A 22,889-nucleotide genomic window follows, 5' to 3' on the forward strand; every position below is an offset into this window, starting at 1 on the left:
AATGAAATGTGCGGGGCATTTCTTAACCTTGGCGCTCTTGTCTGCGAGTATAAAGCAAAAGTATAACTTCGAGGTTCGATTTCACATACGGCAAAGATTTTTTTTTTATTCCGGGAAACTTTTCTTGGAGCAAAATATCATCGTGTCTACTAGACGTTTTACTTACATATGAAAAAAGAAATGGTAACTCTGCCAAAGTAAGCATCCAGTCCTACAATGTTCGAGAATAAAGGAAAAATAATCGATTTGGTCGATTATACATAAAAAGAAACGCCATACGTCTTATCTTCCCATACGCCGAAATATTCATGAAAGTAAAGCTGTTGAATCATCAGTTTGGCCAAGCTCCAAAACACGGCATACATCTCAATTTTAATCACACTCAGCCTTTCCAAAGAAACGTACTTCGTCATTCCGACAATATGATTTTGTTCCTTTACAATTAATGCCATATGTTGTTTTGATGTTGTGTGTTGAGTATATTTCTTTCAATGGAAAGGTTTTTTAAGTGAAGTAGTTGAGAATCTGTGCTGTTTATCAACTTAATTGTTTGATATATTATGATTTCTTAACTCAAAATATGGAAACACCACATTGAAAGAACTATCTTTCTTTGAATACCATACCTTCTGTTCATTAATCACAGCTTAACCTTCACAGAATTCGTCTTCATCAATTTGAAATTATTTAAATTTAGAAACAGTTTTCAATCTGACATTAAAGTCAACCGAAACCTCCAATCACCATGACATTGTGACTTCTAGGCAAGTGCCCATTTGCCTTCGTCAAAACAAAAACGGGAAACCGATATCAACTTTTTTTGGAAACCTTTCCGCACTTATCACATGGCGCGCAGCAACTTTTCCCATATAAATCATAAAAAGACATTCCCGGCTGGAATGAGTTTCCCCGCTATCAGGGCTTCGAAGAATTACTCATCTCATCTCCTTCACAGCTCTGCTAAGTCATGCTCCTTCGGATGCGTCAAGCCTGCGAGTGAGGAAAGTCGAAAAACAACAGTTTCAGACTCGACAAAGTTTCAACGGCGCCACAGAGGAGTATCTTGATCAAATTTGTGGCCATAATTTCAAATTTTAATTATAACGATATATAATGATTATTTAAAATGTTTTTCGATACAATTACCCGCTGATAATAATTTTTGGCCAATATCAAAACATAAGAAGATCATTAAGGATGGAAAATAATTTAGGCCATGATTGACCCGAATTACTCCAGTGTGCGACGGCCCATCTTCCAGCTCCTTTCCACACTGATAGCTGTTGCCGATAAGTGAGTTTATGTATTATGACGATCTGCTGCTGCTGGTTGTATGTTTACCTATCATCATCGTTATCAGCACAGCGTGGAGCGATAAATTTTGGGTTGCTACGTCTTTGCCTCGGAGGCTCGTTATCGCCGAGGGCAACCCTCTATGTTGCACATCGAATAACCAAGCTGCTCCTCTATCGGTGCTTCGTCTCAGGATGGCTTATGTCAATCGGGTAGATATGGTGAGGCAGAGCACGTTTTTTCGGCTCGATTCGGATGACTGAGCTTGGGTTCGATAATTTCGGGTGAAGTGTTTACGGTTATTTCTCTGCGATGTATGTAAGGGTAATTGAAGGCAAGCATACAAGAGGAGCGAGAGCAAATGTGTTATCACCTAATTGTCAGAGAAATGATTATCGCAGTATTTGTTTAGGATAGTAAGAATAGAATGGCCCATTGATGATTACTCATCTTTGCGATACTTTTGGGTCGAAAGTAGATTGCTAACCCTACTTATTGTATAACGAGTATTTGAATGAAGGAATGACACATGTGTTATTAAAATCATGCATGTTTCCATGTACGATGCCATGGAGGCCAAAAGCTTGCATAGCGGGGAAGCTAAAAAAATTGACGACTTGCAATTTTTTGTAAAGATTTCAGTTGAATATTCCAGTTTATTTGAATCCTAACGTGGACGACGACAAGATGGCAGACTTTGTGTCTATTGTTCAACATAACGCTAGAAGTTGTTGTAAGGGGAGATATGTTCAGCAGCTTCTCTTGCTCCTATCAGTAAATCAAAAATTGCAATAACAGGATTGATAAAGCATATATTTTAAATTTTGAGTACATTTTGAATGTAAGGTACACCGGGGCAAGTGAGACCTTTCCCGGGGTAACTAGGACTTTCCGTCATGGCTCGTTTATTAAAATGTATTTAGTACAAAAAATATTGTTGTTTTATTTACCATCTGCTCCATGTAACAGTTGTCAACTCAACGCAATTTTAAACTTGCAAAGTAAACTGTGACACCTTTAACGGCTTGCATTGACTCGTAAAAAATAATTGTGTTTTAAATCGAATTACTATCAATAACTTCTTCTTCTTCTTGGCATTAACGTCCTCACGGGGACATAGTCTGCTTCTCAGCTTAGTGTTCATATCAGCACATTCACAGTTATTAACTGAGAACTTTCTTTGCCAAACATGGCAATTTCACATTCATATATCGTGTGGCAGATACGATTATACTCTATGCCCAGGGAAATCGTGGAAATTTCCTTTACGAAAAGATCCTGGATCGACCGGGATTCGAACCCAGACACCTCCAGCATGGCTTTGCTTTGTAGCCGCGGACTCTAACCACTTGGATAAGGAAGACCCCTTTCAATAAACTACATTTATAAGTATTATTAGAAGCTGCTTACGATAAACAGGTATTTTGTTCTCATTTCATATGAAAATTCCAATGGTCTAACTTATCACGAAATATTTTTATACTCGGGGTAAGTGGGACCTATCGAAACAAACACCAGAATCAAAACTTTTTCCACACGTTTCAAACATTTTCCTAGGAAGCAGCATTAAAAAATAAAAACAAATGATATTTATCAAAAAAGATTAATTTCAAATCACGTGATATTTTGAGAAAAAGAGAAAATATTTTTTTTTCCATATATGTTTTTGTTTTTTTTTAAATACGAATTTAAAACTGAAAAAAGACAGAGATCAAATTCGATGCCATGCGTAACAATAGGGCTGTTGTTAATCCAACCAATTGTTTTCTGGTGAGTTACAATCTTGGTTGCAATGATGATGTCGCGCAACACGATAAGTGTTCATCTGCAACAACCAGACAGCTCACCAATCCGCCCGAGGTAAATCGTGCTGAGTTGTGAAGGACAGCGAATGAAAGAAGGCGCATAAAAATCAAGGGTGGAGGGCGGCTGTCAACTGGGAGTAAAATTGAAAAGCCGCCAACCTAAGTCCAGAACCAGTTTTAAGGCTTAACGCGGAAAAGTAAGAATCATTCTTCGTAAAGTTACAGGTAATCATTGCGCTTGAAAGAAATTGTTTGCAAGCAATTATTTGCTACGTGCAACTGCAGTGCGCTGTTGACAATCAGAATCAGAAAATTCTGCCAAATTCCCAAAATAGATGTTTGCGAGAAAATTGATTACGCCTTCACCATTGTTTGGTAGTTATTTTGTATGATTGTTTACATTTTAGAACCAGCGATACGTTGGGGTAGCAATAAAGAGCCGCCAGTACCACCCTTGATAAAAATCTGTTTTGTTGGCTCGGCAGAGAGTGCACCCGAACAGAACGAGACTTATTATTCTGCTTTTGTTTTAGAAGCAGCTCCACTTATTTTGCAGCATGTTGCCGTGTCGAAGAGTAGACAACAAAACTAATTTAATAACCATGATTTAATTTTCTAATTAGTACATACGTAAACAAAATGGGGAGGATGTTTATGCTGTATTTGATTAAAAAAGACTTAATACAGTCGCCTCTTCACATCTCGATATCGAAGGGATCATCGAGATAAGGAGAGATGAGATAAAAAAACATTAATTTAATGAACACTGGATTGAAAATCACTTCGTTACTAGGGAAACAAACTTCATTTTAGAACAATCATTCGAACCAACCAAATCATTCCTATGTGAAGGAGGCTCATTCTTATTAAAAATGTCTTCCAATTATGGGGAGAAATTGAAATTGTTAATGTTCCATACACACATATTTTTACAATATTCTTTTTTATTTCAATTGGCAATTTTTGATACATCGTAATTTAAGTATTTATCATCAAATAACAAATTTATGTAAATCCTTAATGATAATTGGATTTTACTCTTTGAACTATTATTTGGTTAGCATGTGCAAAAATTCACATGATACATAAATTTAATGCAGTATTGATGTTGCCTCTACATCTACAATGAAATCCAATGTTACACAAAAATTGATTTGAATCATAATACTGTGATACATATTATAAAAAAACATCCATAACTATTCTTGAGGAAATCACTCTAGAATCTTTTGGGAAATTCCCCTGACATTTTTCCTTCAACTCCTCTTGAATTTCACCTAAACCCTTTTGGGATTGTTCTGGAAATCTTGGGATTATGTCTGATATCTCTCTTTTTTTTGGAAACCACAGTATTTTTGAATATATCGCTCTGAGATTCTTCCAAACAATTTTAAAGATCCCTTCCGGTATTACTTCTAGGATCCTTCTAGATGTCCCTCTGTGATTCTTCTGGTCATACTCTGGGAGCCCTCTGTGATTTTTGCGTGTATCTTCTCGGGATTTTTTTTAATACCCTGAAAATTAGGGTCTTAGATTTTTATTCGGAAATAATGCGGAAGTTACAGCTGAAAATTCTGATGCTATTTTAGCAAATATTTTCAAAAAATTCTTCCAAATATTTTCTAGGGCTTCCGACATTTTTTCTTAGATTATTCCGGTAATACTCTTTTAGAATACTTTCAGATATCTTTCGAGGATACTTTTGAAAATTCTTCTGGAATTCATCTAAAATGCCTCTGTATTTTTTTTTCATAAATTTCTTAACAATACTTCTGGGACTCTTGTGAAAATCCTGTTGGAATTCTTCCGGATATCTTTGGATGAATCTTTTGAAAAACCTTATGAGATTCTTTCGAAATTGTTTCATCAATCAAGAACATTTCCCGAAGAATCACAGAGAGATCGTATTTGAATACCAAAGGATATTCAAAATTTTCCCAGAAAGATTTGTGGAAAAATTCAAACAGGATTTCCAATAGGTTTGAAGAAGAATTTCTAGAAAAGGGCCAGGAGGATTTCCTAACAATTTCTGATGAGCTTTCGGTAAAAATTCTGAGAAAACTGTTTTAAAAATTTCTCCATTGTAATTTTGTTTGTTTATTCTTTTATTTGGATTTCCATAAAAAAGTTTGTCAAATAAATACCCAAGAGATATCTATAACAATTTTAACATGATATCCGGAAGTATTCCAAAGGGATTTCTGGAAGAATCCCAAGAATTTGAACGGAATAATCTGACAGTACAAGAATAGATATTATACTATAGTTTCAGACGGTTTTTTTTGGGAGAAAGAAAAAATCGGAATAATCCAGGGATATTTACGGAGAAACCCGGAAGGATTCCAATTTGCTGTTACCGCTACCGATCATTGCACGTCGTTGTTGTTGCTCTATTTTCGATGACGAAACTGAACTACACAAGTGTCACGTAAAACAGTTTTTAAGTGTTTCTAATCATTCAGATGATATCGTGTTAAAATCGAAAACATCGTTGTAGTGCAAAATTATCGTGGACGATTATAAATTGTTTTCTTTTTTTGTTTGTGGTTCCTCAAACAAAAATTAATTGATTGTGGTAGCCATTCTGCTAATTGAAATGGAGAGTGGAAGAGTTTGTCGCACATGCTCTCTGAGTGTCAATGCAAATGATACATTTTTCATCATCTGCAAAGGAAGTTGTGGTGGCAAATTCCACTGTAACTGTGTCAGACTGCGTGATATAGGGGAACTCGGGGTAAAACCGACACCCAACAGCTTATTGATAAAATTTATGTACTTTAGCTTGTTAAACGAACCCAAAATTGTTGTAGAATCACATATTGGTTATAAATCTATCAATACTTGCAATCGCTGGATGATATATTAAGGTTATATAGTGATTTAAATAAAATTGATATTGCATCATTTTTAGGTGAGACAATTGAGAGTGCGGGTAAGATCGACACCCTGTTGGGGTAAAACCGACACATGCACTTTGAGTAAAATTTATACGTTGTAAACATCACCATCACATTTCATATTCGAAAGAATGCTTTAAACATGACTTTCGACATTTATGACCCCTTCCTCTGAAGGATCATACACATATTACGTAAATTATTGAGGAGAGGCCAAAGATCCACTAAATAAATGTGAAAATTTCATATGTTCCATGCTAAGATTATAAAGTTGGGGTGAATACACATGGATATTATTAATTTGTGTTCATGTAATGTTTAGGTAGATAAAGTTGTAGCAAATGATTGGTTGTGAAAATAAATACTGCTTTATTTTTACAAAACAGAAAAGTGTGATTATTTTTAGATAATAAAAACTGTCGAACCTCATGGTTTGTAAATAAATAATAAGATTAATTTATGTGAAAATATTTCAAATTCTGTTAATTCTTCAACTTCAAATGAGAAATTTTTCTTCAAGCTTCATCAAATAAGTTGAAACGTGATAACATAAAAATATTTTTTTAATACTTAATGATAGCTTGTAACAAGTTACATAGTGTCATATTATACATGTTAACAAGTTCGCCGTCCATGAACTTCACTGGAATTCAAAAATAAAGACTCACATAAACTACAGAGATAGTCTTCCGATTAGAAAGATTCCCTGAAATTAGATTATGAAGCAAAGAAAGGTGTCGATTTTACCCCAAATGAAAGTGTCGATCTTACCCCGAGTGGACATTTATTTTTCAATAGCGTTTTCAGCTGTCGTAAAACCAAAAAATAATTTCTCCTTCACGTTGTATCAACGTAATAATAGAAAATGATGATGTAGACGCAGAACAAATAATGACAATTAAAAAATTTCACATGCGAAATAGTTAAAGAATAACAGCAAAATATTGCAACTGCTGTTGCTTCTATGTTATCTATTATGATTTTGTTGCATATTTTGGCAGTTTATTGGTAGCGTAAGTTGTAATGTCATTCGAAACATAACATTTCACAAGTTAAGATAAAGCGTGATGGAAACTGTATGAAAATCTGCTCAAAACATGAAAAATCAAAGGGTGTCGATCTTACCCACAGTGTCGGTTTTACCCTGATTTCCCCTACATTGGAACGTCATAAGGGTGCTCTCAAAAAACGTTGTCTGGATGTGCGACAGTTGTATGGATGAATTTCAACGAGCGAAAAATCATGTCGCTTCAGATTCTACAACCAGCAATGTTAATCTCTCGCCAACGATCGTAGAAGAAGTGATCGAACTGAAGAATACAGTAGCTGACATCATGAAGACTATCTACGATCCGTCAATCTGTACCTGCTGGATCTCAAATAGATGCACGATTATTGCACTCAACGCCAGATTCGTCCAAACTCCTCGATGGGTCCGGCAGTGAAGGCTCTGAAATTTCACGGGATTGAGGCTTCTTATACACGTAAATATGATTACATTTCTTAACTATTCGCGAAAAAATGATGTTGCGCATATATGTTCTTTGAGAAGTATAAACAATCAATAGAAATTCTAAAAATATCGAAAATCAGGTTTTTGGCGTAAAATTATGCGTCCGATAAGCAAGCCTTTCCGTAAATTAAGCCCTTCCTTTACTATTGTACTTATTACAAAAACTTTTACCGGAAGACGACTGCTAATGAACCCCTTTAAGCTTAGCAAGTGGTGGAATTCTCCTTGGAAACATTTTTACAATGCTGTGGACCTTTTTCTATGGGAGGGGCATATTGCCCGGGTTGTTATGAAATGTAAACATTGGTGCCACTGAACGAGATGTACAATGGATGGTTGGTTGGTCTTGATCCTGAACGAATTGATGTGACAAAATTAGTGTCAAAAATTAAAAGTCATTCGCGATTAGATTTTGTTTCGTTTAAATTGTGGCTTTAAAATTCAATTCTCGTGTTATGAATCTTACGACGTGGCCAAAGAATGTCAAGTTTAGGGAATTCATTAGCTCAAATAAGTGTACATAGAAGCCTTATACGTAACTCAATTTAAATGTCCTTTATAAATTGTTCGTGGTTGAAAACGTAATGTTGAAAATGCAAATGAAATGCAAACGTTGATGTTCGTATTCACATGATGTTCAGAAAACATTGAAAATGTTTGTAAATGTATGTTTGTATATTGTTAAGGTATGTGTGTTTATGTAATTACATCTCTTAGTTATAGTTAAGAATATTGAATACGACTATAAAGTCAGTTGAATTACACCTGGTAAGTGCCCAGGCAAATAAATAAAAAATAAATAAATTAAAATCCAAGATGAATCCCCAGATAATCCAAAAGAAGGAAGATGTTCGAAAGAATCACAGAGCGATCAGAGAGATAACTAGAATAGTTTCAGAAGGATTTCCGAAAGAAACCAAGAGGAATTTTCGAGAGATTTCTGGAAGAATTCCAGGTTGTTCGGAAGAATCTCACAGGGATTCACTTATCAAAACCATTTTGGTGAATACAACAACACAGCTAATAATAACAGAATATATTTTCATATTAACCCGTATAGGCCTGAGTGAAAGAAAAATTACTAAAACTCTCATCGCTCAGTGAATACTTAACGGATTTCAACTATTTTTTGTCAGTATACTCGTACACATATCTTGTTTCTAAAAGTGGTCATAGAATCTCGGATATGTTCCTGTGGCCGGAGTTATTGCGGTGGGTCACTGGGTCAGGTCGGGTAACAAGGGTTCTGTGCTTCTGTGCCCCTGGAGGTAGGCAAATTTCAAGTCACAGATAATTTCCAGAATCGGCTATAATGTGGCCACAATATCAAGGAGTTTTAAGAAAAACGCGTCAGCGTAAACCTTCTGGTAGTCGATTAAATTGAATAATTATGTCAACTGCATTTGATTGATCCTACAAATGACCATTTTTGGGTCCCCGGGATGCCTCAAACTTATGATAAAGTGCACAGTTTGCATCTTCACATCTGTGTCAAGCTTATTGGAACGCATTTTAGTGAACTATTATGTTTGATCTATACTTTTAGAGATTTGAAACGGTTTTAGTACCTAACACATCTAGAGCCGGTTCTTCAGGGTATTAAGTCCGAGTGGCCACATCTGGTACACTCTAAATGGTGCAAAACTATTCATTTATAATGTTGAATATCAGATCTTAATGATTTATGCAAAATAAAATTAATGACATTGGAAATAAATAAAGATAACTTGGCATGTCCCAAAAAATCGCCTTTTTCTACCCGACTTGACCCAGTTACCCACCGCAATAACTCCGGCTACAGGAGTATTCCCGAGTTCCTCTGGCCATTTCTAGAAAGTAGATATGTGGGCCAGTATACTGACAAAAAAATATTTGAATCCGTTAAGTATTCGCTGAGTGTTAAGGGTTTTAGTATTTTTGCTTTCACTCAGGCCTATACGGGTTAAGAGCAATGTAACATGACATTATATAGAGGTTTTATTTTTGCCTTATGTAAAATTCATCCATTGTGCAAAACTCCATCAACGCGAGTGGAGACTAACAGTGCATTGTCTGTCATTGAGTGCAGTTACCTAGGTGGGATTCAAGCAAGGATTCTAGTTTAATAATTAAAAAAAATATGCCACGAAGAATTGTCATCCTTCACTAATGTGTAATAGATTTGCCGTGAAACAATATTATCAAATTTCTACTAAATTTAGAACTCTGATTTCGGACAACTAATTTTTTGAGTTACTGGCTGTCATTGTCTGTGGAACACTAGATTAAAATTCTCTAATTTGACAATATCAAAACATCAGAAGATCAATATTTCATTTGAAATGTTTCATCGCTGAAGTCACGCAGAATTGTAGGAAAGTTTAAGTGAATACCCCTTATTCTTTCATACTAAATACATTTCGTATCATTGTGTCTTCAACTTTCTAGAAGAATACCCCCATGAAAATCTTATCCGAATCGACCTTTCACAATTGTTGCCAAAGCATGATCGCATTTTTGTTGCACATCTATTTAAAGTCTATTTTTTTATGTAAATGTAAATTACCGTTTTGATTCAAATTCCGGACAGCTTCAAATTCCGGACACTCTACTTTGTATGGGAAAGGTTTCACTTGAAATGTTTCAAAATTTCCCGTTCAAAAGTTCACAACATTCAGGCACGTTTAAATATAAATTTACCATAGCAATCCATGAAATATTATAATGCGTGATTAGTTTTGACGTTGCTCTAACGGGTGAGAAAGTTTAATTTATAATTTAACCATTTTAGTTTTGCTTTTCGTGAGCTGTCTGGAATTCGAAACAAAGTGTCCGCAATATGAAACAAAAATGAGGTTGCGTCCGGAATAAGAATCATGGAAAGTTCACTAATTTCTGTTTATTTCAGGTAATTCAAGCTGTAAAATGCGAATGTTCGGCCGCCATTTGAAAGATTAGTGTGTCGAAAGCATGATAACGCCGAGGTATCATATATTATGTTTCAATTTATATGCTTTTCGATCGGTTATACCACGCTCAGGCCTTAAGTGTCCGTAATATGAATCAAAACGGTACCATAATTTTATCATTACTTTAAAATCATTCAGACTACCATGCGATCGTACCATAGATCATGGAATCCTTGGAGATCGTATAGCTTTTATTGTGAAAGAAAAATAGCTGAAAAGCATTTCATCTTATTTTATGTAGTCAGCTTTTAGCGTTGGTAGAAATCAAACATATTTCATATAGGAATTTTCCAATAAGAATCAAGTACTGAATTCACCACGATATGACATTAATACTTTCCCGGTTAGTCTTATTTGAATTGAACGATTTCACCTAATAGATTATCCTTCACAACGTTTCCAATTGAATGTAGCGGCGTCAAAAGTGCACACACCAGCGTAACACACGTCATTCTTCTAAGAAAAACGATTATTTTGCGATTCTTATCGTTTGAACGGAATATTCATATCAGTAATATATCAAATTTTATTTCTCCTACATTAGGCTATCAACGTTAGGAATTATAATATTTTAAAAACTTAAACTTTGAAATTCGAGATTTGGCTACCAGGTGGCGCTAGTGAGCATGGATCTTGTTTTGCGGATATCGCAGGAGCTTAGTATCTTATAAATCTGGCGTCTTCTGAAATTTTTCTGTAGCTCAAGGGCTATCATTATTTGAGCCAAGAGATTCGAGTTTTGCCAATAGGCGGTGCTAATGAGCATAAAACTTTTGTTTCGCGGATATCTCAAGATTCTAACCACTTAGAAATGTGGTGCCTTCGCAAAAAAAAATCAGTAAATCTATCTTGAGATTTGAGATTTTGCCGCAAGGCAGTACTAGAGAGGATGAAACTTTTATTTTGAAGATATCTCATGATCCAGACCAAATGGTGTCATGATCCTGAAAGGATGGCTTATTCATAACATATGTTTATTCTACCCAAGAGGCCCGAATTGTTGACAAAAATCATACAAAAAGTACGGTCACGTAAGCGTAATAAGTAGATGAAAACCGAATTTAGTAGTATACCATTAATTCCAATATAGTTTGTATTTCGACCTCAACTGTAAGGCCGTCTTCAGTGTCGTGTGCTAGACTCGACTTCCAGTACACGACTTTACAGTTGAGATCGAAATACGCGTATCTGTCAAAAGATACAAACTATAGTGGAATTAAATGGTTTTGTACTAAATTCGGTTTTTCATCTACTTATAGGTATTTCACTAAAACAGCTCGAAGATTTATTATCATCGTAAGCGTAATCCCAAATAGCCATTGCGGTTAATGCTCAGCTATTCAGCAAGCCAAACTAAGAGTGGTTGGTTCAAATGGGACCTTCCTTAGCGAAGTGGTAAAGTCTGCAACTACAAAGCCATTCTGAAGGTTCGATTCACGATCAGTTCAAGATCTTTTCGTAACGGAGCCTCAAAAATGCAAAAATGGCAACTTCGGCAGAGATAGCTCTCATTTTAAAGCTGTGGAAAAGCTGAGAAAAAACATCTATCCCAATGAGAACGTATTGCAAAGAAGGGGAAAAAGAAGAATTCAAATCTAATCAGTCGAGGATCTTTGCGGCTTTGTCGCCTTCCAAAGTTATATAGAGTATCTTCTAACAGCTTCGATGTATAAAATGTTAAACTGGTAAAGACTAGCGTTGGGCGATTTTGACTCGATGTTCCGAAAATCGACGTTTGCTTTTCGATTAATCGATTTTTTGAATCGATGTTTCGAGCACCTGAAATTGGGTGAATCGATTCTCTTTATTCGAATTTTTGACTCGATTCATTTTGTTGAAATCGTTAAATATTTTTTAATGAGTTTGTAGAAAAAATCAGAGGGGGTTGTGTACAAGACACGACCGCATGACGTTAACTACGCCAAGTGATTTTTTGCATTTGAATTTTAGTCGATTTTCATAGTTGCAGCCTTCCTTTAGTTCAAACTCTAACATAATATCGTGACGGTCGCAACATTTTAGATTTTCAATTGACACCCAGTACATTACCATAAGACGTAGTTAACGTCAAAAAACTATATTTTGAACTAATCTTGAAGTAGTGAATCTGTTCGATTGATGTTCGAAACTGATTTGATTGAAAGTTGTTAAAATCCAATGCAAATGCATTTGGTCTAATTTCAAGCTTCATAAATGTCGATTTCCATCCGATTAGAATCGATTCGAAAACATCGATTCAAAGGATTCGAATCAATCGGTGAATCGATTCGGCAGTTCAAATGTGAATCGATTCAGTAACATCAATGTTCTGGACAAATTTGCCCAACGCTAGTAACGTTGCTTTTGCTTTTGCTTCTGCAAACCTTGAGCGTCTGTACTCCATGTTAGGAGCGGCTCACAACAGCGTCTGTTCCCCATGTCAGGGGCGGCTGATCATCGTCCGAGTGCCAGAGAAGGACTCTAAGCTAAACTGCGCACTATGGCCCTCCGAACATTTAGGGGGAATGGTCCTCCGGAAATCTAGGGGGTTGGTGTCAGGCCCTGCAAGCCAGCCGTAAAAACACATCAGCACAGGAACGTCAACGAGAGAATACGGACCGGAACAATCGGCAAAGACCACAGCGACGGAAATGGACTAGCGATTGGAAACTCGGTACGTGGAACTGCAAATCTCTCAACTTCATCGGAAGCACACGCATACTCTCCGATGTACTGAAGATCCGCGGTTTCGACATCGTAGCGCTGCAGGAGGTGTGCTGGACAGGTTCGATGGTGCGAACGTTTAGAGGTAATCATACCATCTACCAGAGCTGCGGCAACACACGTGAGCTGGGAACAGCTTTTATAGTGATGGGTGATATGCAAAGGCGTGTGATCGGCTGGTGGCCGATCAACGAAAGAATGTGCAAGTTGAGGCTCAACGGCCGGTTCTTCAACTTCAGCATCATAAACGTGCATAGCCCTCACTCCGGAAGCACTGATGATGACAAGGACGCATTTTACGCGCAGCTCGAACGCGAGTACGACCGCTGCCCAAGCCACGACGTCAAGATCATCATAGGAGACTTAAACGCTCAGGTTGGCCAGGAGGAGGAGTTCAGACCGACGATTGGAAAGTTCAGCGCCCACCGGCTGACGAACGAGAACGGCCTACGACTGATAGATTTTGCCGCCTCCAAGAACATGGCCATTCGCAGCACTTACTTCCAGCACAGCCTCCCGTATCGATACACCTGGAGATCACCACAGCAGACGGAATCACAAATCGACCACGTTTTGATCGATGGACGGCACTTCTCCGATATTACCGACGTCAGAACCTATCGTGGCGCTAACATTGACTCCGACCACTACCTGGTGATGGTGAACGAACGAAGAAGAATGCAGGCAGGTTTTGGAGGAGAAGGATGCAGCGCGGGCTGCAATGCTGCAGCAAGGAACGCGACAAAACGTGGAGCGATATAATAGAAAACGGAAGCAGCAAACCCGCCTATTCCAGGACAAAAAGCGCCGCCTGGAAGAAGCGGAATGTGAAGAAATGGAACAGCTGCATCGTTCTCAAGAAACGCGAAAGTTCTACGAGAAGCTCAACGCATCCCGAAAAGGCTTCGAGCCGCGAGCCGAAATGTGTAGGGATAAGGACGGAAGCATCTTGACGGACGGACGTGAGGTGATTGAAAGGTGGAAGCAGCACTACGATGAACACCTGAATGGCACGGAGAACACAGGCGACGAGGGTCACGACAGCGCAGGAAGTGACTACGTCAGCACGGCGGATGAAGGAAACCAACCTGCCCCCACATTGAGGGAAGTTAAGGATGCCATCAGCCAGCTCAAGAATAATAAGGCCGCTGGTAAAGATGGTATTGGAGCTGAACTCATCAAAATGGGCCCGGAGAGGTTGGCCGCCTGTCTGCACCGGCTGATTGTCAGAATCTGGGAAACCGAACAGCTGCCGGAGGAGTGGAAGCAAGGGGTCATATGCCCCATCTACAAGAAGGGCGACAAACTGGAATGTGAAAACTATCGTGCGATCACTATCCTGAATGCCGCCTACAAAGTGCTATCCCAGATTATCTTCCGTCGTCTATCACCAATAACAAATGAGTTTGTGGGAAATTATCAAGCTGGTTTCATCAACGGCCGCTCGACAACGGACCAAATCTTCACTGTACGGCAAATCCTCCAGAAATGCCGTGAATACCAAGTCCCAACGCATCACTTGTTCATCGATTTCAAAGTGGCTTATGCATCGACCGCGAAGAGCTATGGAAAATCATGGACGAGTACAGCTTTCCCGGGAAGCTCACAAGACTAATAAGAGCAACGATGAACGGTGTGCAGAATAGCGTGAAGATTTCGGGCGAACATTCCAGTTCGTTCGAATCCCGCCGGGGACTTCGACAGGGTGATGGACTTTCGTGCCTGCTGTTCAACATCGCGCTAGAAGGTGTCATGCGGAGAGCCGGGTTCAATAACCGAGGTACGATTTTCACAAGATCCAGCCAATTTGTTTGCTTCGCGGATGATATGGATATTGTCGGCAGAACATTTGGAACGGTGGCAGACCTCTATACCCGCCTGAAACGTGAGGCGACAAAAGTCGGCCTGGTGGTGAATGCGTCAAAAACAAAGTACATGCTGATAGGCGGAACCGAGCGCGACAGAGCCCGTCTGGGAAGCAGTGTTACGATAGACGGGATACTTTTGAGGTGGTTGATGAGTTCGTCTACCTCGGATCCTTGTTAACGGCTGATAACAACGTTAGTCGTGAAATACGGAGACGCATCATCAGTGGAAGTCGCGCCTACTATGGGCTCCAGAAGAAGCTGCGGTCGAGAAAGATTCACCCCCGCACCAAATGTACCATGTACAAAACGCTTATAAGACCGGTGGTCCTCTATGGACATGAAGCATGGACCATGCTGGAAGAGGACCTGCAAGCACTTGGAGTGTTCGAACGAAGGGTGTTTAGGATGATCTTTGGCGGAGTGCAGGAGATCGGTGTGTGGCGGCGGAGAATGAACCACGAGCTCGCTAGGCTCTACGGCGAACCAAGTATCCAGAAAGTTGCGAAAGCCGGAAGGGTGCGCTGGGCAGGGCATGTTGCAAGACTACCGGACAACAATCCTGCAAAGATGGTGTTCGCGTCGGAATCCGGTTGGCACAAGAAGGCGGGGAGCACAGAGAGCGAGGTGGCTTGATCAGGTGCAACAAGATCTGGAGAACGTGGGCCAAAATCGAGGTTGGAGAGACACAGCCTTGGACCGAGTAAATTGGCGTAACATCGTTAACGAGGTTTTATCAAATTAATTGATGTAACACCAACTAAATAATAATAAATAGTAACGACAGTTCCCAATTGATTATTGTGGCAGTGGTTATAGAACTGAGATGCAGACCTGGTCTCAGTAGTAATAAACCGTCAGAAAGAAAAAATCTGGAGTTGCTTTTCTTTTTTTAAAGTGGAAACCCTACTTCTTATTTATTATTGAAATCGCAATCGATATTTTGCAAATCGTTCAGAAACTGAGTATTCGACGATGATATATGAATCTGAGATCCAACAAATGTTTTTGGTCGAAGAAATCATTAGCTCTTAATAAATCTCTAAGAAAATCTGTAAACCAAAGTTAAATTTTACATTTCACAAAAAAAAAATTTTAAGAACGATTCATAATTCGGAGTCTTTTGTTATTCTTTTGAATGTTAAACTTCATTCTATAATATACCACCAGCCTCTGATAAAATTTCAGCTCTTTCGTTTTCATGATATTATTTGATAATAGTTAGAAAATCGATTATAATTTCATTGATAAATTATAAAGATGCCCAAGGTATCGTCTTCATAAAATGAACAGTTCTTTCATATGAATTATGATATGACTTATTTTAGCGAGTTGAAAAAAAAATCATCCTAAGCCTCAACACTAAAACTGCTGCATCAAATCTTATTTCTTCCATTGTCTTACATTTAAATGCCCTGATTCTGGTTGCGCAAAACAGTTGCTTTTCATTCTGCATCTTCTTGACATCCTTCGCACTTCTTAATATTAAGATTCTCTCGATGACCGTTACACGTCAGTATACAAGTCATACAATCAGTTGCAGCTTGTCTTCAATTGCGCCCAAAACCAGGTGTTCAAAAGGAGCTACCGTGGTTTTTTCCTTTCGTTTGCCTTCCTTTACCTTATCCTTCGGGAACATTGCAGAACACACGATTCGAAACAACCCCAGGAACAACTCATACACCGTTCTGTATAGATCACGCTCTATAGTGCCTACGATCCTCGTACCAAAACCAAGGAGGGTGCGCCAAGAAACTGGAATTAAATAGCTCCGAGCGTGTGCGCCTTTCCTTCTCCCGGGTTTTTTTTTTGGCAAAGAGAGTTAGAAACTGGGAACCCGAGCTGGGAATAAAAACTAAATGAAAATTGATAATGTGATATCAGTGGTTGTCAAACAAAATAAAATGATAATGCAGTCAACCCTCTATGAGTCGATATTGAAGGGACCATCGACTCATGGAAATATCGAGTCATGGAACTGGAGTCCTATGGAAAGCTGTTTCAAGGGACCATCATAGTAACCATGAAATGTTGTTTCTAGTATGGTTCGATGAGTCGATATCGAGTCATGGAACATCGACTCATGGAGGTTTAACTGTATTCTGTTTGAGTTAACAACAATCAAAACAATATATTAGATCAAAATTTAGTAAGAACAGAATAGTACATTTTGGTATCACTATATCAAAGCGAAACCTTTATTTAGTTACTCAATGTTTTTACCAAGGAATCTCAATAAGTGATCAATCAGTTTTTTTGTAATATTGCGACAAAATAAAAATTAAAACAAAATAAATAATCATTGTAGTGTTCAAATTATAAAATTCAGATTATATCTAGATTCAGTAATCTACATAGTATTGAACTTTATGTTCACGATGATAGCATATTTCGCCAAATTTAGAGGTAATGTGCATTGTAGAAATTTTAAAACTTTTTTTTTATTTCGAAATCAGATTCCACTCGGGAAATAAAAAAAAAAACAACAGAACGAACATACCAATAATAATAAGGCATTGCATCATCGTCGTCATCGCAAAAGGACGGTAGACCACCGGCAGTCATCGGGAGAGTTTAAACGACATTATTTGCACCAAAGACCCTACCAAAGGAAAGGAAAATTGGTTTCTTCGAAACAAGAAAGCACTGAAGGCTTTTAGCCTGGTGCGGTGCGGTGTCGACGTTGAGAGCGCGAATATTATTCTTTAATCAGAGCAGCATTGCCTTTGAGGACGGGTGCTTGCTCGATTTCCGTGACTCCCGTAGAAATTGGCGAAGGGAGCTAAATCGTAGCATTTCCATTCATAGACTTCAGCTGGCGCGAAAAATTTTCCCACCGTAAAAATCTGATGAACATTACCTTTTGTTAACAGAACCTCAGAGGGGGATCGGAAATCCTTGGATTTTCGAAAACAGGGGAGAAGTTTGACGCGTTGTGAATAATAATTGGGACCAAGCAGATAGAGCAACTAACATACTACGTCGTATTTTAATCAATAAAACAGCATAGGAAGTAAAAACATTTAACATTATCATGATTATTGGACAGTCGTAAAGCAAAATCTTCCCATATTATTTGCAAAACAAAAACTTGACATTGATAATGCTCTCGAAACATTAACAAATTCCATTGTTGAAACAAGAGGCATTGCAATTCCAAAATGTGAAGTAAAATTCCAAATCCGTGATTATAGACGATGATCTCAAACTCTTGAGCTGTCATAAAAAACGTGTGGAGAAGGCAATTTCAATGTATTCGGGATGCTCAAGGAAAATTATAAGGCATTATTTGTAAAAAGAAACTGAAAAACGTTTCATTCAATTAAAAAATATAGATATTGAAAATAAAATTTCTCAATTGGACCTTTAAGAAATCATATAATATTTTGAAAAAAACATAGAAGCTAATTCCGAAGTCGAAAGAGGAAAACTAATAAGAGAAAGACAACGTTTTTGAAAATTCCTGGGGAATGATTTTGGAATTTGGAAAGCTGATCATTCTTTGTTGATATATTAAACAAATGGTTTCAGTTGGCATATTTTCCTTCCAAATGGAAAAATGGGAAGGTTGTACCAATTTCAAAACCGAACTGAAGAAGCTTCAAGCAATCGTCCATCAGTAAACATTTTTAGTTTGCTTTCCTCCATCACTAAACATTTTGAAAAGTTCATTTTGTTTACCAGATACTTATGGTTGGTAAGCTCCACCGAGGTTTATACGCCAATGTGGTATTATACTCGATTTTAATAACCATCGAACGATATTATCTTCGATTTAATACCGAGTATTAATTTTTGGTGCGCCGATTTTGGTCTTAGTCTCACTAAAAAAAGAAAACAAAATGAAATTTGTATGCTTGGAACAATTTCTGAGAACTTCACCGAACTTATTCTTTGAAATTAGAACATCTCTAGTCATTGTTCTATGTTACGCAACACTACCGTATTAATTTGGTAAAAACTCAATTAAGCAATTCAGCCCATTCCATGAAAAACCGATCTAGTGGGTCACCGAATTCCGTGAAAATTTGCTATTTTGTTCCTTATCCGAAATAAGGATACACGTACTTTTGGATTTTTTTATTAGGGTGACCATTTCCAAAATAGGATGACCAGAAAAATCGCGATTTTGCAAAATTTTTATTTTTAAAATAATTATAACTTTTGAATCGTTCGACTGATTTTCAATCTTTTTGGACGAAATGAAGGCTAGAGATTTTGACTTTTCAGGAAAAATATAAAATTTCACAAAAATTGTGTTTTACACATGTAAAAACTCAATAGTTTCCGTTTTTTTCGTGTTTTGAAGGCCTCGGGGACCAAAGGGGCTACCGCTGTTCTCATTTTTTCTTGAAAGTCCAGAAAATTTTACGTCTACTGTAAAATTTTCTGCGATGTATGTTTTTTAGTTTTTGAGATATATTTTTTTGAAAATAAAAAATCAGTCATTTTTCATCGGCACACACTGTAGATCTCAGTGCATTAAATTTTTAATGTTTAAAAAAAAATCATAACTTTTTGAACAGCTCAACGGGTTTTCAATCTTTTTTCATGGAATGAAAGCTTAAGATTTCAACTTTTCAGACACAGCAATAGCCCCTTTGGTCCCGAGGCCTTCAAAACACAAAAAATGGAAACAAATGAGTTTTTTTTATGTAAAAAAACACACTTTTTGTGAAATTTTATATTTTTTCCTGAAAAGTAAAAATCCTTAGCCTTCATTTCGTCCAAAAGATTGGAAATCGGTCAAACGGTTCAAAAGTTATAATTATTTTAATAATAAAAATTTTGCAAAATCGCGATTTTTCTGGTCACCCTATTTCGGAAATGGTCACCCTAATCAAAAAATCCAAAAAATACGTGTATCAATATAGCGAATTTTCACGGGATTCGGTGACCCACACACACACACACACACATATATATATAAAAAAAAAGTTTTTGCACGATTGGATGTTTTAACATAAAGAATTATGTTGTCAAATAGCTTCATTTGAAAGTTGTGTATGTTTCTGAAATTCCTCCACAAATTACGCAAGAAATTGCATTACGAATTATCTCAAAAATTTCGTCAAGTAATTTTTTCTCAGTAATTCGCCACTATGTTTTCTCCAAAACATAAACCAAGAATTTTTCCTTAGAAGACTAGGAATACCACAAGTGATATATCTAAAGTATTGAAATTCCACCATTTTCTTTCAAGTATTCCTCCAGGATTTTTTACACAATTTTCTCCAGGAATTCCTCAAAAAAAAATTAAGATTTACATTCAGACATTCCTCCTTGGACTTTTCAAAAACTCTTTGGAGAGATTCCAACAGAAAGATCTCCATAAATTCCTTCTAGCACTTTTTAAAGGAATTCCTTCTGGTTTCTCCTACGAAGACTTCTTCAGAAATATCTTTTTGAAATTATAAAGAGTTCTCTCTAGGAACTCCTTCAGGAGATGCCTTCAAGAATTCGAAAAAGATCCCAGAGTGCATTTTTTTAAATGCATACGACAATGTTCATAGAAATATTTCCAGAGATTCTTCTAGATTTTTTTAATTTGTTTTTTCATGGATTCCTACTACAATTGTCCCAAGTATTTCTCCAGGATATGTTCCAGTGATTGCTTCAGAAACTACTACTTACGATTGTTCCACGAACTCCTCTAAGATTTCCTCCAATGTCACATCTATCCTATCTCAAGTGTTAAAGGATATTTGATGAGCACGAAATAAAATATGGGTCATACCATAATAATCCTAAATAATGGAAGCAGTGGTTAAAAAGCTCTACATAGGAGGGGCCCAGATAGCCGTAGCGGTAAACGCGCAGCTATTCAGCGGAGGACCACGCTGAGGGTCGTGGGTTCGAATTCCCACCAGTCGAGGATCTTTTCGGGTTGGAAATTTTCTCGACTTCCCAGGGCATAGAGTATCTTTGTACCTGCCACACGATATACGCATGCAAAAATGGTCATTGGCATAGTAAGCTCTCAGTTAATAACTGTGGAAGTGCTCATTAAGAACACTAATCTGAGAAGCAGGCTTTGTCCCAGTGGGGACGTAATGCCAGAAAGAAGAAGAAGGAAGAAGAAGGAGGCAAAAAAATATTTCCTCCAGGAAATATACCCAGAGATTCCTTCAAGAACTTATCTAGGGATTCATCCCGAACTCCTACCACGGATTTCCTTCTTAAGGTTTCCTCCATAAATTTCTAAAGTGATTACTACAAGCATTTATCATGAAGTCCTCCAGAAATCCCCACAAGGACTTCTTCAGGATTCTTGTATAATTATCTTCAGAAATTTCTATGAGGTTTCATTAGAGACTTCTTATGGAGTTATTTCCGGAATTACTCCAGGGTATTAAGAATTCCAGGCTCATCGAGAATTCCTCAGAAATTTCACCAGAGAATTCTCCAGGACTCCATGTTCACCATAGCGACTTCTTCAGAAATTATCATTAATCCCTAATCCAGAGATTTCTCACGGAACTCTTCTTACAATTACTACAAGGATACCCCAAGGTAAAGAAATCTTCCATAAATTCCCTCAGGTATTTCTACAGTAATTTGTCCTCCATGACATTTCCTACTAGAAATTTTATCAGAGTTTTTTTATGAAATTTAATTTGATTATACTAGAACATGTGAAATTTCTGGGGATGAATTGTTTTAGTATTCCTGAACCGGAGATGTTATTTGTTCAGTACTTGTTCTATTTGACATTCTTTTCCTAATCATTACCCAATATTGGTTGATCCTTATCGTTCAGCGGTCACCACAGTTCGAACAAAATAAGAATAGGTGGATGATTGTATTCCTGCTGTCATTTAAAAATTAACCTAAGCCGCTTCCTCAGCGAGTATTGATGGTTTGGAAAAATTGCGTTCGTGTACTCTGTTAGTGTTTTCCTGATTTGATTCATTTCCTTGATAAATGCGAGTCGTTTCATGATTGTGAGTTTGCTGCTTATAAAGTTGTGTCCTACTGAAAAGCACGCAAAGATTTAAAGTAGATGCAAATACACTCCAACCTCTTTTTACGACCGTTTTTTTACCGACGGTTCTTTTTCCGGACCACTTTTTTACGACCGAAATTCAGATTAACGACCGTTTTTATAAATGATCATTATCTTAAAAACTATTCAAAATAGAGGATCATGATGTTCAGCAAAATTGTTCAGTAGTTCAAGGGCTAACATATGGTGGTCATTGAATTGCGGAATTCTGCCACTAGGCGGCGCTAGTGAGCATGAAACTTTTGTTTGCGGATATCTCAGGATCCTGGCCACTTAGAAAGATGGCGTCTTCGGCAAAGTTGTTCAGTAGCTCATGACTATCATTATACACGCTATGAGGTTCAAATTTTGCCACCAGGTGGCGCTAGTGAGCATAGAATTTTTGTTTTGCGAATAGCTCAGGATCCTGACCGCTTTGAGAGATGGCGTCTTCGGCAAATTTGTTCAGTAGCTCAAGCGCTATCACTATAAAAGCTATGAGATTCAAAATTCCGTCTCCAGGCGGCGCTAGTGAGCTAGAACTTTTGTTTTGCGGATATCTCAGGATCTTGACCGCTTAGAAAGATGGCGTCTTCGACAAAGTTGTTCAGTAGCTCAAGGACTATCATTATGAAAGCTATGAGGTTCAAAATTCCGCCACTAGGCGGCGCTAGTGAGCATAGAATTTTTGTTTTGCGGATTGCTCAGAATCCTGACCGCTTAGAAAGATGGCGTCTTCGACAAAGTTGTTCAGTAGCTCAAGGACTATCATTATAAACGCTATGAGATTCAAAATTTTGCCACTAGGCAGCGCTAGTGAGCATGAAATTTTGTTTTGCGGATATCTCAGGATCCTGGCCATTTCGAAAAATGGCGTCTT

Source organism: Aedes aegypti, chromosome 2 (genome assembly GCF_002204515.2).
Source record: "Aedes aegypti strain LVP_AGWG chromosome 2, AaegL5.0 Primary Assembly, whole genome shotgun sequence".
Taxonomy (NCBI): Eukaryota; Metazoa; Arthropoda; class Insecta; order Diptera; family Culicidae; genus Aedes; species Aedes aegypti.